We start from the raw sequence: 16,354 nt of genomic DNA, 5'->3' as shown, positions 1-16,354 counted from the left end.
GGAATCGAAGCTAAGGAGCTAAGGAAGCCAAGGGAGCAAGAAGATCAAGCGGTGGGTGCTTTGATAGGGTAGTTTTAATATTTTTAGGATGGGCCAAGTGAAGCCAACCGATCAATGATTTGGATCTCACTTTGGACCCTAAGATGGGGCCGATGGCCTACTTGGATCATCATGATCATTTTATGATGGGGTCATTCTCCATGGACCCCATCATGATGTTTATTTTCCTTGCATACTTAGGGTCATCTAGATCGTCTATTTTAGTGGAGAACGGATCTCCACCGTTGGATTGTGATTTAATGGGCCCATGTGTAATAGGACCCACTTGATGTATGATTGATCTCATGGGAGGGCCCTTAGTGTCGGGGTCCCTCCATCACGCGTGTCCCACTCCCACTCTTTCTCTCTCTCTCCCTCCCTTTTATGTTTTTTTTAGTGATGATAATGAGGTTGTGTGGTCCACTTGAATGGACCCCACCATGAAGTAAGTAATTTATCCAAGCTGTCTATGAGTGGGGCCCACCTTATATGTACTGTATCCACACCACCTACCATTTGGTGGCCCACCTAAACAGGGCCCACCTTGTGCGTGTGAGGCCCAGACCATCCAGCGTCCAGGGACGCTGGACATGCATGGAAAACACAAATATTAGCTTGGTTCCAAGCTAATGGGGGTGGCCCACTTGTGTAGGCCCCATCTTGATGTATGTTTTCAATCCATACCATCCATTCCACTCCCTAACTCATTTTAGACGTTGAGCTGAAAAATGGATTCAATCCGATGTTTTGGCGGGCCATAGCATAGCAAACGGTGGTTTTCACCATTAAAAATTCATTTGACGTTTCAATACACCAAAATACATTGAATATTGGGCTTGTTTTGCTTGTCTTGAGCCATAGAAGGCCATTGGATGGAGTGGATTCTCAAGATATGGACCCCACCTGTGAAAAACCACAGGAATAAAAAAAAAAAATATATATATATATATTATCATCATGCCTGCGCATAGGGACGGGTGGACGGGCAACAGCCCACGGGCCCAGCCGTGGGCCCTACCATGATGTATATATGTCATCTAACCCATTCTTTGGGTGGGCCACTCCCTGAAGTGGGCCCACTCCAAAAATCAGCCTGATCTAGAGCTTAGGTGGGCCACACCGTAGGAAACTGTGGAATTGAATGTCGACCTTTAAAACTCTTTTTGGGTGCACAGAAGTTTTGGATCAGGATGAAATTTGTTTTCACTTTTCATCTAGGTCTGCGTGATCTTATGGACAGAATGGATGGCACATAAGCATTATAGTGGGCCCCACATGGGACCCACAGTGATGTATTTGTTTTATTCACACCATCCACCATGGACGGTGGAACCCACCATGGTGCATGCGTCTTCACCACACCGTCCAGGGCTGGACGGTGGGACCCGATGATGCATGTGTTCTTTCCATGCGGACAATGCTTGTGTTGCACCCCAACCGCCAATCCATTTTGAAAGCTTATTTTATGGCATGGGCTTAGAGAATGGGCCAGATCCATAGTCCAAGTGGACCCCACCTTGGCATGTTATGAGGTCATTAGATGTATTTGTGGCCCATGGTTGAGGCCCACTTTGATATATATGTAAGGCCCATGGGTTGAGGCCCATTTGATGTATTATGGGCCCATGGGTTAAGGCCTATCAAGATGTATTGGGGGACTACGGGTTGAGGCCCATTTGATGTACATATGGGGCCCAATTGGTATGGCCCATTTGATACACATAAGACCCATGAGATTAGGTCCATTTAATGCATTCTAAGGCCCACGGGTTATGGCCTATTGCAATGCACATAAGCCCATTGGTGCGGTCCATTGATGTGGCCCACTTGATGAATATAAGGCCTATATGATATGGCCCATTTGATGTATTGAAGGCCCAATGGGATGTACCTAAGGTCCATTGCAATGTGCGATCCCAACATGGTTTATGTAATGATGTTTACGATGGGCTATGCCTTGGGAGCAATGGTGGTTTGACGTCCACATTGCAAGTATAGTGTTAGTTAAATGTCTGCATTATGACTTTTCCTAGGGCCCATTGTTAGGCTCGTACGTGTAATGTGTAGGCCGTTTAGGCCCATCTTTGTTATGAACATCATCCATCTCATATAACATGTTTAGTTCCATGATTCATGATCATATGCATCATACGTATGCTTGATATGAGAAATGACTGATCATAGCATATGCCTTCGGGCAGATTGTTTAGGGGCTCCCGGATAGGGGGTGTTGCCCTACATAAGCGCATGATACGCGCAGGATTGCTGTATGACTGGATAGTGTGACTCATACATTCGCATTGTATAATATGGTTACTGTACGCCCTAACGACATCAGGGCCGTAGCCTCCACAGACGTATCGTGGTTGGCAGGATTGAATACCAAAAATATTGTTCTACATGGGGTGCTATAGATATCCCTGGGTGAAAGTCCCTAAACCCTTATGGTACCAAGAGGTTGCTCCAACGTCTAGACCGAGTGGGTGCATGAGCGCCGAGTGCCGATTACCAGACGGTTGAGCTTTCCACTGTGTCATGGTCGGTTGGAAAGGGGTGCGGCCTTACCCGCCCGAGAGGAGGGGGCAAAGCTAGGCTGAGTCTGACCAGCTCGAGGAATGGGTTCACCATTGACGAGCCGAGCCCGATATTGGTAGGCGGATAGTGAGGTCTCTTCCACTCACCTTATTGCGCGTGATGGGGCGGCAATCTGGTTGGGGTGTACTAGACCCCGGTGATATTTCATATTTTTAGCTGTATTGATTTGTGGACTTAGACGAGGATTTGTATGCTTGAGTTGCATTTCGCATTGCATGGCCTTGGTATTGCCGACATCATTCATGCTTTGTACCGCATGGCCTTGGTACGGCTATGGTATTCTTGGCTTTCATCAGCATGTTCCGCATTACCCTGATACTGCAAAACTGCACTACTACCTCAAGCACACACTTACACCACCCTCTAAGCTTTCTATAAGCTTATGCACGACCGTTGCGTGCAAGTGACGTTGGATCGCAGCAGCGCTGAGGCAGGAGTACTTAGCAGATCATTTTGGAGTTTTGGTTCATCATCATTGTATTTTCCTTTATGCTCATTGTGCTTGTAAAGTTTTTGATCATAGTGGAAATGTGATGGAGTTTTTGGTTGTTGTTTGTGGGTTATGCCTTTGGTTATGCTTATTACGAATTAAACTGATGTGGAAAATCCTCATCGTAGTATCCCAAGATCGGAATCTGGCGAATGGGCGCTGGGAGCTGAGAATGAGGTTCTAAGGAGGCTGTCGGCGCCGGATTCGGCGATCGAAAATTTTGTGAGCCCGATTTCTAAGTTTGGAGTGTGACAGGAGACGTTCTAGCATTACCCATGAACACCTGTTCATCATCTCCTGATACTTGGTAAGAGATAAACATGATACGATCCTTGCACATGTGCCTATTTGCATCAGTGTCTAGTACCCACTCCAAGTTGTTTACAAGGAAGACTTTTGACACCACAGCTCTATCATGTCAGACTCATTGCCTGTTTCTGTAAGATTAGCCTGCAGCTTATCTTTGTTTTTCTTAAGCCTGCAGGTTTTGAGATGATTACCAGGCTTTCCACAGTTGTAGCAGTTTCCATTTTTCTTGAATTAATTGTTTGCATTCTTCTTTTTGAGCCTGCATTCATTTGCATAATGTCCAGGTTTGCCACAGTTATGACAGTTGCCCTCTTTCTTATTATTTGCCCGACTTGATTCCACAAGATTCGCCTTTGAATTTACCTCATTTTTATTTTCTTTTTGGTTCCTGATTCTATTAGCCTCCTCTATTCGTATGTGTACGATAGTGGCTTCCAAAGAAACACCGTTCTTTTTATGTTTAATTCTATTCTTATATTCTTTCCAAGAGGGTGGTAACTTTTCTATTAGTACTCCTGACAGAAACACTTCATCCAACTTAATTCCTTCTGTCGATAGTTCATGAACTAGACTTTGAAAATCGTGAATTTGATTTTTGACAGGTTTATCATCTGTCATTTCATAATGAAGGAAATTAGCAATTGCATGTTTCTTAGCGCCTGCATCTTCTAATATGTATTTCTTTTCCAAAGCAGTTCATATGTCTTTAGCAGACACGTAAGAAGCATACACGTCATATACTTCGTTGGATAAAGAGTTTAGAATATAATTTTTACAATTATTTTCATCTGTTACTTCGGTTTGATTTGCTGGATCTATAGTAAATGATTCAGATAAAATGTATGAAACTTTCAGGGTGGTCAGAGCAAACATCAGTTTCTGTTTCCACCATTTAAAGCATTGTCCAGCAAACGGTTCGATTTTGGCTAACTCAGTAGAAGCATTTACTGTTACTGTAGCCATAGTCTATGTAATTCAAAAATTCGATTTCAAGGTTGTTGGAATATTTGGTTGAATTAAATAGACTATTAAAAATTGAGAACCAAAAAAGGAAAATAAATTTTGAGAAAGAAGAACTTATTGAATTGAGTCGAGGCGTGACTGAGTCACTCGGCTTGAAATCGAATTTGCTCCCCTTGGATAGCGTCCCAAGTGCAACAGGTTTCCAGAGCAATCGACCTCCAAGATACAACGACTATGACCCGGTCCCAGTGGTGCATTCACTGTACACGAGCTCGAACCACTTGCAGTTTAATCTGAAAGTGCTGAGTTGACTCAGCGATGAACTCAGTAAAATTCTTAAAATTGTATCAGAGAGAGTTTTATAAGAGAGATAATAATTTCGTATATTTAAAACTGAAATCGGTAGTCTTTATATAGACTTCGAAGTGATGCATAAGCACCCTTTACAAAAGGTTAGGTCCGTTGGGTTTAAACCCAACAGGGGCGACCAACCGGAAGAGATGCATCTCTCTGGTTTAAAACGAAAAAGTGCAAGTGCGAGTACACTCTCGCACATACAGTCCTGCGAGTACCCAGTACCCATACACACACACACACCCACGCGAGTACACTCACACCGCACCCGCACCCACACCCGCGCCCACGCTCAGCCCGTCCCGTCCCGCACGCACACACGTACACGGACTCGGCGCACGCGCGCATGTGTGGTAAATGACATAGATTAGAGCTATTGGCATAGCCCCCCCTCCCACAGGACCAAATTCACATGCCCCCTGAAAGGGGCTCAAGCCCGAGGCAAAAAGACTATCTTATATACAAGATAGTTTACCTTTTCAAATCTGATGTGGGACAAAACTCACAACACAAAAGTACCAAAGCTTTTCAAATGTTAAGGGAAATCACTGAAAATTTGAAAATTCAAATTTTAATATTATTTTAAGACAAAATATAACACGTCTTGGGTGCAGCCTATCATGGTGCAGCAGCAAACTCCAGGTGGAGGGAAGAAAACAAGAAGCGTTGATATGTGAAACTTCTGTGAACCCAATCATGATGTGATTATCCGATCAACATTGTCCATCAATTTTTTACATACCTTTGCATGGAATGAACCAAAAAAAGGGAGAGATCCAAAGCTCAAGTCGGCCACACCATAGAAACAGCGGGAATTAAAGGACTACTGTTAAAAACTTCTTGGGCCACAGAAGGCTCTGCTCAAGTCTATATTTGCGTTTTCCCTTCATCCAGGTCTGTCACAGTGGACCCTAGAAAGGTTTGAACGTTAGTTGTTCAATCCCCGCTGCTTTCTATGATGTGGTCCATTTGTGATTTATATGTGACTCATTTTTGGGTTCATGCTATAGAATGATATGTAAAAATTGATGGACGGTGTGGATCTAAAACATAAACCATCGTGTTGCTCAGAAAAGTTCCACACGTCTAAAGGTGTAGCACCCAATCAATCAAGAGTATCATGTGTATCTTGTTAGCCTGGAGTCATGGGCAATTACGTGGACCAATAAGAAGCGACGGCGCTGAAGTTTCTTGTGCCTTAACACAGACAAGCTTCATTCCCAAGCAAACATGCTATTTGAAAAAAACGAGCATGTGGCACACTTGAAACGTGGGAAATATCAATGATATTTTGAAAATCCGGCAATAATTGTGGGAAAAATGAAATGAATGACATAGGAGTGATAATATCACTGGATAAAAAATTAACTAACTCAGCTGGGCCCAACAAGTGCTTATATATATATATATATATATATATATATATATATATATATATATATATATATATATATATATATATATCGTAAAAGTACTCATTAATTATTTTAATTTTAATTTTTAGTGAAAATTTCTGATATTTTTCCAAGAAAAACCTCGAAATTTCCAAGAACGAGATTTGATACCAGGCATGGATGAGATTGAAATTGTTAATTTCCTATTTTCAATGGTAAATGAGATGGGGTTCAAAAATTACTATGTTTACGTTATGCTAAAACCTTTTGGCATATAAATGAACATTACTGGCCCATTTGAACACCATCAAATAAGTTACTTTTTCTGCTTACAGCAATAGATAAGTAACTTATTTGAGAAAAATAAGTTTGGTTTATGATCAATTATGAATGTGTGTGTGTGTGTGTAAAGTCATTTAGAGCTCGTTTGGATACCACCAATAAGTTACTTTTTCCATGTATATTAGTATATAAGTAACTTTTTTGAGATAAATAAGTTTAGTTTATAATCAATTGTAAGTAGCTTTTTTATTTAAAGTTATTTAATTACTCTAGTTTAATAAGTAGAAATCGAGTTAAGCTACTTAAAGCATAAGTGGCTCATCTTAAATAACTTAATTAATAGTTGCTCTTATATAGAGAGGGCTCATTTATCAACACCCAGCTCGTATTCCAGCCGGTAGTGTACAGTTTCCTGACATACCTCCCACCCCTCGTCAAGTCTATGTGGTGTTTTGCAGGTAATGGTGTTGATGCTCTACTAAATAAAATGGCTGGGATCATTGACTTCTTATAACTACCCAAGTTTTTCATACAAGTTTCACCTATCTAGTCAACCATCTAAACACTACATTTTTATTTTTATTTTTATTTTTTTAAGGCGTGCTGGAATGTCGTGCAGTATACAATCACATACAAATGCATTAGGTTAGGACTGGAACCTTATTTTCTAATTTCGGGCATATCTTCTAATGGGATAGAGGCAAACCACTGGCTCCCTCATCTGATGCAAGTTTCAAATATCATAATAAGTACTTATAGTGGTCGTTTGGCAACGTCTATTTGAGTGCATTCAGAATTTAAAAATCATTTGGTATGATGGATTTAAAATCAAATGCCTTTTTCAGCCATTTTAAATGCAGTAGAGTTGCACATGTAACAAAGCTGTCGTAAGGCTATTAATTCATTTTACACATGGTATGTTAATGATACCCAAAATAATCAAATTATCACTTACTACATTACTAAAATTGCATCAATATAATGATCCAAGTAATTTGAATATTGGCCATGTAAATCGAAGGTTAAAAAATGTTGACAAATCACTCGTTTGTGATCTTATGCTTGTGGGCTTGTTACAATCATCTATCAAATATCACATATGTATACTAATTAGGAATGTTAAAGATGATTTAGTAATTGTTGAGGGTCAAATATTACATATCAGACCCCAGTTATTGCCTGATTTTACGTACATGATAATGCTTAATGTTATATTTTAATTGTGTTTTTATTGCAGGATATAATCAGGAGCGTGGACTGAAAAATAGTACTAAAAGCGTGGATTTGACACTTCGAAGTCACCAGAGCAAGGGACGCACTCCAGAGAACCAAGACTGAAGAATTTACATGCCAGGGATTCGAGGAAATCAAGCCATTCACGTTAAAGAGACCCGAAATTGGTGAAGAATGCAAGATCACATAGTTCCCGCTATCTGATTGGCTCAAAACTTCATACATGGCCCGAGGGCCATAAATTAACCGTACATATCAAATTTCAGCCCTCGGATCACTATGGAAGTGCCCCAACTGACAGATCATCCCATAAATCGTTGATTCTGGGCCCACCTGATATCTGGAGCTACCTCAAATCTGGTCTTAATGCTTTAAATAGAGACACTAATTGAATGAATGAATTGGATTTGACAAGAACATCGCAGCAGATCACGTACATGCAGCGTGTGCATGGAGCGTGCACAAGCCCGAGCCGCACCGGAATCGAGAGACGGGTCAGCAGGCGCTGACCCGACCTTCTTCTCAAAAAGAAAACTTCCGTTTCCTGCAACGTGTAATGGACGGACGGCGTCCTTTTTGCAGACGCTAGTGGGCCCCACAAAGTGCCCGTACGGATGATCCAAGCCGTCCATCGTGTAGAGGACCACGAATACATCAAACCTATGCTGATTGTTTGTACCCATGCAAGTACACATACACGATACAGAGGCCATAAGTGGACTGCCCTGCAACGTTCAAATTGATTTTAACATGATTTCTTCTCTGATCCGAGTCAATGGACATTCAGAACCATCCGTTTCTGACCGAAATTTTGAGGGGAATCTAATGGACGGGGTGGATTTCCATGAAAGCACCTCTGTGGGGCCCATTGATCATGACAGTGCTAGACGTGCTAAAGGTTACGCACATCCGCAAAATCTGATTTTTCAGGCAGTTGTGGCCCACCATCTTTGATCATATGGCAGATCTGAACCGTCCATTGTGTAGGCCAAACAAAATACTTCCAAGAGACGTTGATTTTACAGAAATAATGCAAGGAACGCGAGAGTTATGAAGCCTTGAACTTGGCTGCGAAAAGGCTTTCGCTATGCGTGCGATAGCTTTCCAAATCCGATTTCCACCACTCCAGCAGTTCTAAAAAAAGTTCCAAAATGTGGAGAAGGAAGAGGGCTTGAACAGGGGACGTCAGATAGAGAAAGAGACGCGGAGAGAGAAGTGTTGGGAATTTTTATATATTTTCTTTATTTTTTTTTCTGCTTTTTCTTATGAATTATGTTGAGATTTAGTCTGATTATGTTAGACTAAACCTCTTAGCTAGGGTTAAGAGGTGAAGCTTGTGGCATGATGGGAAGACTTTATGGCTTTGATTCATTATTAAACTGACGTTGATCTTGGTTTGATTTTAAGGAATACCTTTAGTTTTTAATAGTTTGTTGTGACTGAAATTACAATAGATCTGCGATGGCTTTGAGTATTTCCTTTTCATTATTGCGATTATGCAGTTAGGAAACCTTGTTGTTCACCATCGCCCCTTGGACATGGTTCGATGATGGAATTCTTCCTAACATTCATACATCACTCAGATTGGCTGTGAATTGGTTTAATTCTATTGTTTGCTTTGTCTCATGGGCATAGTTTTGTGATGGAATCTATTCTAATTTACACCCGTTTGATCTCTTGAAAACTAGATTAAATAAAGTTAAGAATTGATTTTCAAGTTATATCTTCAACTGGATGAAGATGGGACTCGAAGTCCAGTTGAGTTCATGAATCGACCGTAGATCTCCCTGATCTCGACAAGTGGATCCTCTGAATCCCTAGTTTCTTACCTCTGATTTCTCTTAAGTTTTAGATTAATATTTCACCATTATTCCCTCAAATTCACCTGATTTAGATTTCATCTTATTCTAATTCTAGTTCTGGTTATTTTCAGATTACGTACAGGTATCAGTCCATTGGGATTCGACCTCGGTCTCACTGAGTTTATTACTACATCACAACCCTATACTTGGGGAGTGAACAGTAATCAAATTCAAATTTATATAAATATACTACAAAATTTTAATGCAGTCATATTTTTTGAATTCGTATGCATTCTAATTATAATCTACCAAACACAAGTTAAAATTTGGAATTACCTTGCTTTGTGATATGGAATCCAACCCATTCTCATACAAGCTTCCAAAGAGGCCCATACCATGTGGTAATACAACTTGAATTTTAAGGACATTATCTCTACTAAGGCCCCGTTTGTTAAATCTGAAGTCTAAAGCCTAAATCTAATAGGTGAAGCTTGAATTTGAAATCTGGAGTCAAAAAACTTGTTTGGTAACTATGGCTGAAGTGTGAAAATTAAGTACTGAATTTGAAATAATCTGTTTGTTAATAAACATCTCAAATGTCTGAAATATGTTAATTTGACACATTTGCCCCTATCTATCTCCTATTTGGAAATGCTTTACATTATAAAGAAATTATTTTTTATTAAATGAAAATAAAATTATTCTATTTAATTCAAATAAACTATAAAGTACTTAATAGAAAATTAAAATATCATTATTCATAAAAACAGATAAAAAATTAATGATTTGCATGCTCTGTGGGCCCCACCATGATGTATGTGTTTCATCCATTCTGTTCATATATTTTTACAGATCATTTTATAGTATGAGACCAAAAATAAGGTATATCCCAATCTCAAGTGGACCACATTATAGGAAATAGTGTTGAATGAGCTTTGTCCATTGAAAACCTTCTGGGGCCATAAAAGTTTTAGATCAAGCTAATTTTGTTTTTTCACTTCATCTGGGCATGTATGACCTAATCAACATATTGGATGTCAAATAAACAATACAGTGGGCCTAGGAGGATTCTAATGGTGGATATCCAATCACTATTGTTTTCCTGTGGTGTGGTCAACCTAAGATTTATATCCCTCTTATTTTTGGGATAGAGACATAAAATGATGTGTAAAAATGGATGAACGAAATGGATGAAACACATACATCATGGGGTCCACAGAGCACAGACCACCACCCACTAAGCTGGTGGCAGGGGGAGTATCCAATGTAGATACGTGTCGTGCGAAGAGGAGCGGACGTGGGTTTCCTGCAAAAGCCTTTTCGTAGGGAACTTAGGTGGGACCCACCGAAATGTTAGTCAGGAATCCACTCCGTCCATCCATTTTTTGAGCTAATTTTAGGAGATTAGACCAAAATTGAAAAGGATCTAAGACTCAAGTGGGCCGTACTAAAGGAAAAGGTATATAGGGAAATTCCTACCATTGAAACCTCCCTGGTTCGACAGTGATGTTTACATGCCATCCATACCGTTAATAACGTCATTCCTACTGGAATGAACTGAAAACTCAAATATTAGCATGATTCAAAACTTCAGTGGCCCCACGAATATTTCAACTGTGGACGTTTAATTATCACGTTTTTGGCCCACTTGAGCATTGGATATGGTTCATCTTTGGCCTCATGTCCTAAAATGAACTCACAAAATGGATGGACAGTGAGGATTTCTCATAAACATTCCAGTGGGCCCCACCTGTGTTCCCAGCGCAGGAACATCCTGCGAAAGGCTTTCGCAGGAAATCCACATCCAAGACGAGCGCCGACGCTTTCGTGGTCCGAGTTGTACAAACTGTTCAAAGAGATCAAGGTTACATGGGCCCTACAATAATGTATTTATTATATCCACACCGTTCATCAAATGTTTAAGATCATTTTAGAGAATTATCCAAAAAATGAATCATATCCAAAACTCAAATGAACCACACCAAAAATAGCAGTGGGATAATGATTTTCACCATTAAAATATTTGCAGGTCCCACTATAATGTTTATTTTCCTTCTAATCTATTCATAAGGTTAAAAATATCTGGATGAAGTGGAAAAACAAATTTCACATTGATTCGAAACTTCTGTAACCCCAAAAGGGTTTCAATGGTAGACGTTTAATCCTCCACTACTTTTTATAGTGTGGTCTAGTTAATCTTTAGATCTGTCTTATTTTTCGGTTCATGCCTTATGACAAGCTCGAAAAATTGATGGACAGTGTGGATCAAACACATAAATCATGGTGGGGCATAAAGAAGTTTCACAAGTTAAAGGTTGATTTTGTATTGCGCAAACAAATTTTTTTTTAAAAAAAATTACCGTAGTAACTTGAAAATGGGTACTTTTGTAAGCAAAAATTTTTGTTTAATGAAAAATCACGGAGCTCTTTTGGTGTTCACCATTAAGCTAGACTCCTATTATAGAAAGAATTCAGTGAAAAACCACTTAGCGCTTTCTGTCTTCCGTGTTAACAATGCATTAACTAACACCACTAAACACGGAATATTTTTCCAATTACGCGTTAAGTGCAAAAATTCAGCGTTAACAAACACGGCCTAAATATGATGTAAGAAGTGTTTGGACTATTTTACCCTTGCAATTGATCCCAAGGAGGGGATTTTACATCGGAATTGGGCATTGGACAAACCTTCAACCGTTGTTGTTGTTGTTGTTGTTGTTGTTGTTGTTGTTGTTTTATCGTTTCATTGGTCTCATCTTCTTTACACTTAGCCCGCTCCTATAGCATGGATTAGGGATCCACTCAACAAAGGCTCTTTGTTGCTCTCTTATGATGATTATATGATATCTAATCTGTACATAAATGTGCCATTTCATGTTACTAAGTAAGCCAAAAAATGAGGCAGATATAAGATTAGAATGTCCCACAACACTGGAAAAAGGAAGATGTCTAACCTTCTACTGGAACTTGTCAACTCCTCTCCTGGCACGTGTCCTTCGACTTCTACAACGGAAACCTCTCTTTCTCTCGTCTTTCTATCTTTTTATCTCTCTCCCTTAATCTGTCATGTGCATTGCTCGTGTCATAGCCCATGGTAAATATGATATCTCATTATAAAAAGTTATTTATAGTCAATACAATTCTAAATACATAGTTTAGTTGTCCTGCTTCAATTTAAATTTAATTTAAGATTTGAAGTTAAAGCAATTTTATTTTTTTATTCAATCTACAGATTTTGATCAAGGGATTTAGACCATCCATGACGTGGGGCCCACCTGTAAGGGATGTGGTAGATATGTCCCATCGCCATATGAAAAGGTGATCATTGCCACAGGGCGGGTCTCTTTCGACACCGTGTCTTGCACATACACATATATGCATGCACCAAAGTGAGATCTTTCCCTCTTTTATGTCACAGTCATCTGATTGTGACGCGCCATCTCCACCACACATTGCAAATGGTCATTATCCCATGCCAAATTTTAGCCATTAACAGCAGGGTGTCTTTTTTTCTCTCTTTACATGTCCAGGCTGGAGAATATTTCGAAGCGATCTTCTTTTACTAATTATTTTAATGCGAATCACTCCAAGAAATGATCCCATGCTGTATTACGTTACTAGTGGTTGCACTAGACCATTTTATTGGACATTGATCAAATGGTTAGAATTCTCTGGTTGGTATAATTTTTACATGGTTTCTCATGGAATGTGTTTTGGACCTAATGGACAGACCAGTTTGGTAGATGAGGTTGTCTGACTATCCTGATTCAACTTGAGCATTGTAATGTACAATGCTTTGATAGCAATATAGCATTTATCAACACCATTGTTGCCAGGATTTATTTGCAAAAATAAGGAAGAAAAAAAAGAGTAGTGGGTTTGTGTGTTATTCCTGGTCGAGATTCAAACAAGGGCCCTGATCATGTGAGGGGTGAGAACAAGTGACAAAGATATGACTGGATGGCACAAGATCTTATCCATTCATTAGGTAAGGTATATTGTGAATATGCTATGGACCAAAACTGACAGTAGTCCACTAATAAGTTAGGTTAAACTTGTGAAAGAAAAATAGATAGTTAGAAAAATTAAGTCCAACAATCCAAACCTTAATTTATGGTATATTGCATGTTCGCAATGTTCCCTACTTGATAAATGGCTCAGCGGTTTCTAATCGCCATGCTACTTCTCCCATCATTGGATGATGACCCGCTGCATGGTGAGGGAGTTATTTATACTCAAGCAGCCTATGACACTTGATACACATGTTGTTGTGTTTTTATAATAAAAAGATAAAATTTAAAAATAAAAGTTTATTTTTAAAAAGTAAATAAATATATTGATTATTAAATTTTTTATAAATAGTGTGTATAGGCATATGGTAATAGAAAGAGTTTTTACTTATCTAACTTGAGTTCAAATCTCTTCAAGGACAGTGCTTCCCACCGTTTGCGCACCTATAATCCAGAGAAAATACACTTTATTTTTTAAATAAAAATCATCTCCTGTGCGGTGCTTTTCATCCCTTGAACCTGATATATCTGATTGTCTCATTATCTTTTTCCTCTATCCTCTATTACGTACAACATTCATCCTTTTTCCAACATATGTATTCAAAAATTGTAAGCATGACATGCATGCATTAACTCATGATAAGTAAGCCAACCAAGTTATGGGTACGTAGTTGGCACAAGATCCTGGCCATTTATTAGTTAAGATTATACTGTGAACATACCATGGACCAAAAATGACACTGGTCCACTAATAAATCATGTCAAACTCTAAAAGAAAAATGAATAATTAGAAAAAAAATAAGTTCATTGATCCAAAACCTTGATTTATAATATATGACATGTTTTTAAGGTCCCGTACTTGATAAATGGCTGAGTGGTCTCTAACAACAATGCCATCCGCCTAGAACTCTAACACGTGTTTCTCCTCCTCAGGCTCTCATTGAATAATGACATGTGCAAAGTGAGGAGTTATTTAATACTCAAGTAACCAATGACGCTTGATACACGGGTATTCGGAAACTGTCGCACCATGCAATAAGTCAAAGTAATTTATGGAATTAAATAACTCAAACCAATTAATGGAACACTTCCCAAAATCAGATTTGAAGGATTGTAACATTTGATTTTTGGATGCCTGCTTGTTGGATGATTGGATAGTTTTTATGGTTTATCATCTAATAATTGTCTACTCCAATGATCAAATAAGTGAAATTCTTTATTTATGAAATTTTTATTTTTTATCATCTAATAAATGTCTACTCAAGATAATCAAATAAGTATTTACTTATGAAACATTTTAAGCTAGGACCATAACTTTGGACAATTTAATTTGACTTTTTTCCCATAAATAAAAAATTTAAGTAATTTTTAAGTGCCCGCATGGCATCCAACACTCACTATAACCCGTAAATTTAGCCCTCCAAGGGCATAAGTCACAAGGTACAAGGCATTCCTTTCTCATCATTACTTGAGATTTCTTATTTTATTTTTTATCATGATAATATTCTTTATCATGTACTACTAAAAGAAGGGTTAGCACTTGATGTACGGATTGTATTTCACATAGACAACGTGGTGAGCATCAAATAACTTGTGGAAAGTTTTTTATCAAGCTACTATTTGTTTATTTTACCTATTTTTATTGAGGCGGAAAAATAGAAAATGAATCACTTAAAGATAGGCTTAAGGTGCATTATGATGTCGCTATCTTTAAGGTGATATTCGCACCCTACTGGTGATTAAACCAATTTGCAAGAGGGTTACAACAAATCCGCCTCTAAGATACAATAAGCCTCTTCTCCAAGACTGGAGAAATGTGAGTTTCGGCCTGCAAAACCGTTTGTAATTTACTGCCTGAAAAACTATATGCAATTTAGTGCCTAAAAACTGTTTGTAATTTACTGCCTGAAAAACTATATGTAATTTAATGCCTAAAAACTGTATTTTTCAAAAGAACAATCAAAAACGAAAATGGAGAAGAAGAAGAAGAAGAAGATAGAGAAGAGATTGTTGGAAATTGTGAATTCAGATTGACCCAAAGATGGGTTTATAGAGAATCATACGAGATGCTTAAGGCCCTTTTCATGAAAATACATCTTCTTCCATGGTGTCTTTTCATCAATGGTGATGTCTTTCCAACAATGGCATCCCTCCATTTCAAATTCAAAAGATGCTCCCTTTACCTAGAGGCATCACTATTCATACCAACAATCACCAAAGCCACAACCCTTCTTTTCTAATTTTCTTTTCTTCTTATTTTGAAAAAAACCCAACAATCTCCCACTATTTTTCAAAATATAGAGGTCAGGGTATGTAAGGAAAATATGTGCATAGGAGAAGGTGTCTTATAGACTTGAACCTTCATTTAGTGTAAACAAATCAAAGTTGAATCAGAATCCTCAGTGACTATGGTCTTAAACTAAGTATTCTATATGACACAACCGGACATGTTACACACACATATATTTTAATTGTCATGTATTTTAAAATTATAGCACATTAATGGCCTTGTGATCTGTCCTGGATTCATGAGTTCATGAGAGTAGCTAAAAACTCTTGAACATCAGGAAGCGGCCCCACTTCCAATACTCATATAAGTGAGTCCTTATGAATGCCCCTGTAACTATAGTAACCTTGAAAGAACTCATTAAGAGTAGCAGCTCATCCTCCTTTTTATCATTATAGGTACCCAGCACTATACATACATCCAAGAATGAGACAGATAGAAAATGTACAGTGTTGCTTCAGTAACTTCCTGTGAGGTACTTTGCCCATTAAACCTATTAACTTAGATTGGGTTTCTCTCATCCGGTGTCTGTGAAATTGGCTTAAGTCCCATTCCTCTTGATGTTTTACTAACAACATCCTTTGCCAATCCCTTGG

The sequence above is a fragment of the Magnolia sinica genome, chromosome 12 (genome assembly GCF_029962835.1).
Source record: "Magnolia sinica isolate HGM2019 chromosome 12, MsV1, whole genome shotgun sequence".
NCBI classification, from domain to species: domain Eukaryota; kingdom Viridiplantae; phylum Streptophyta; class Magnoliopsida; order Magnoliales; family Magnoliaceae; genus Magnolia; species Magnolia sinica.
Note: the sequence above shows the minus strand (reverse complement) of the source record.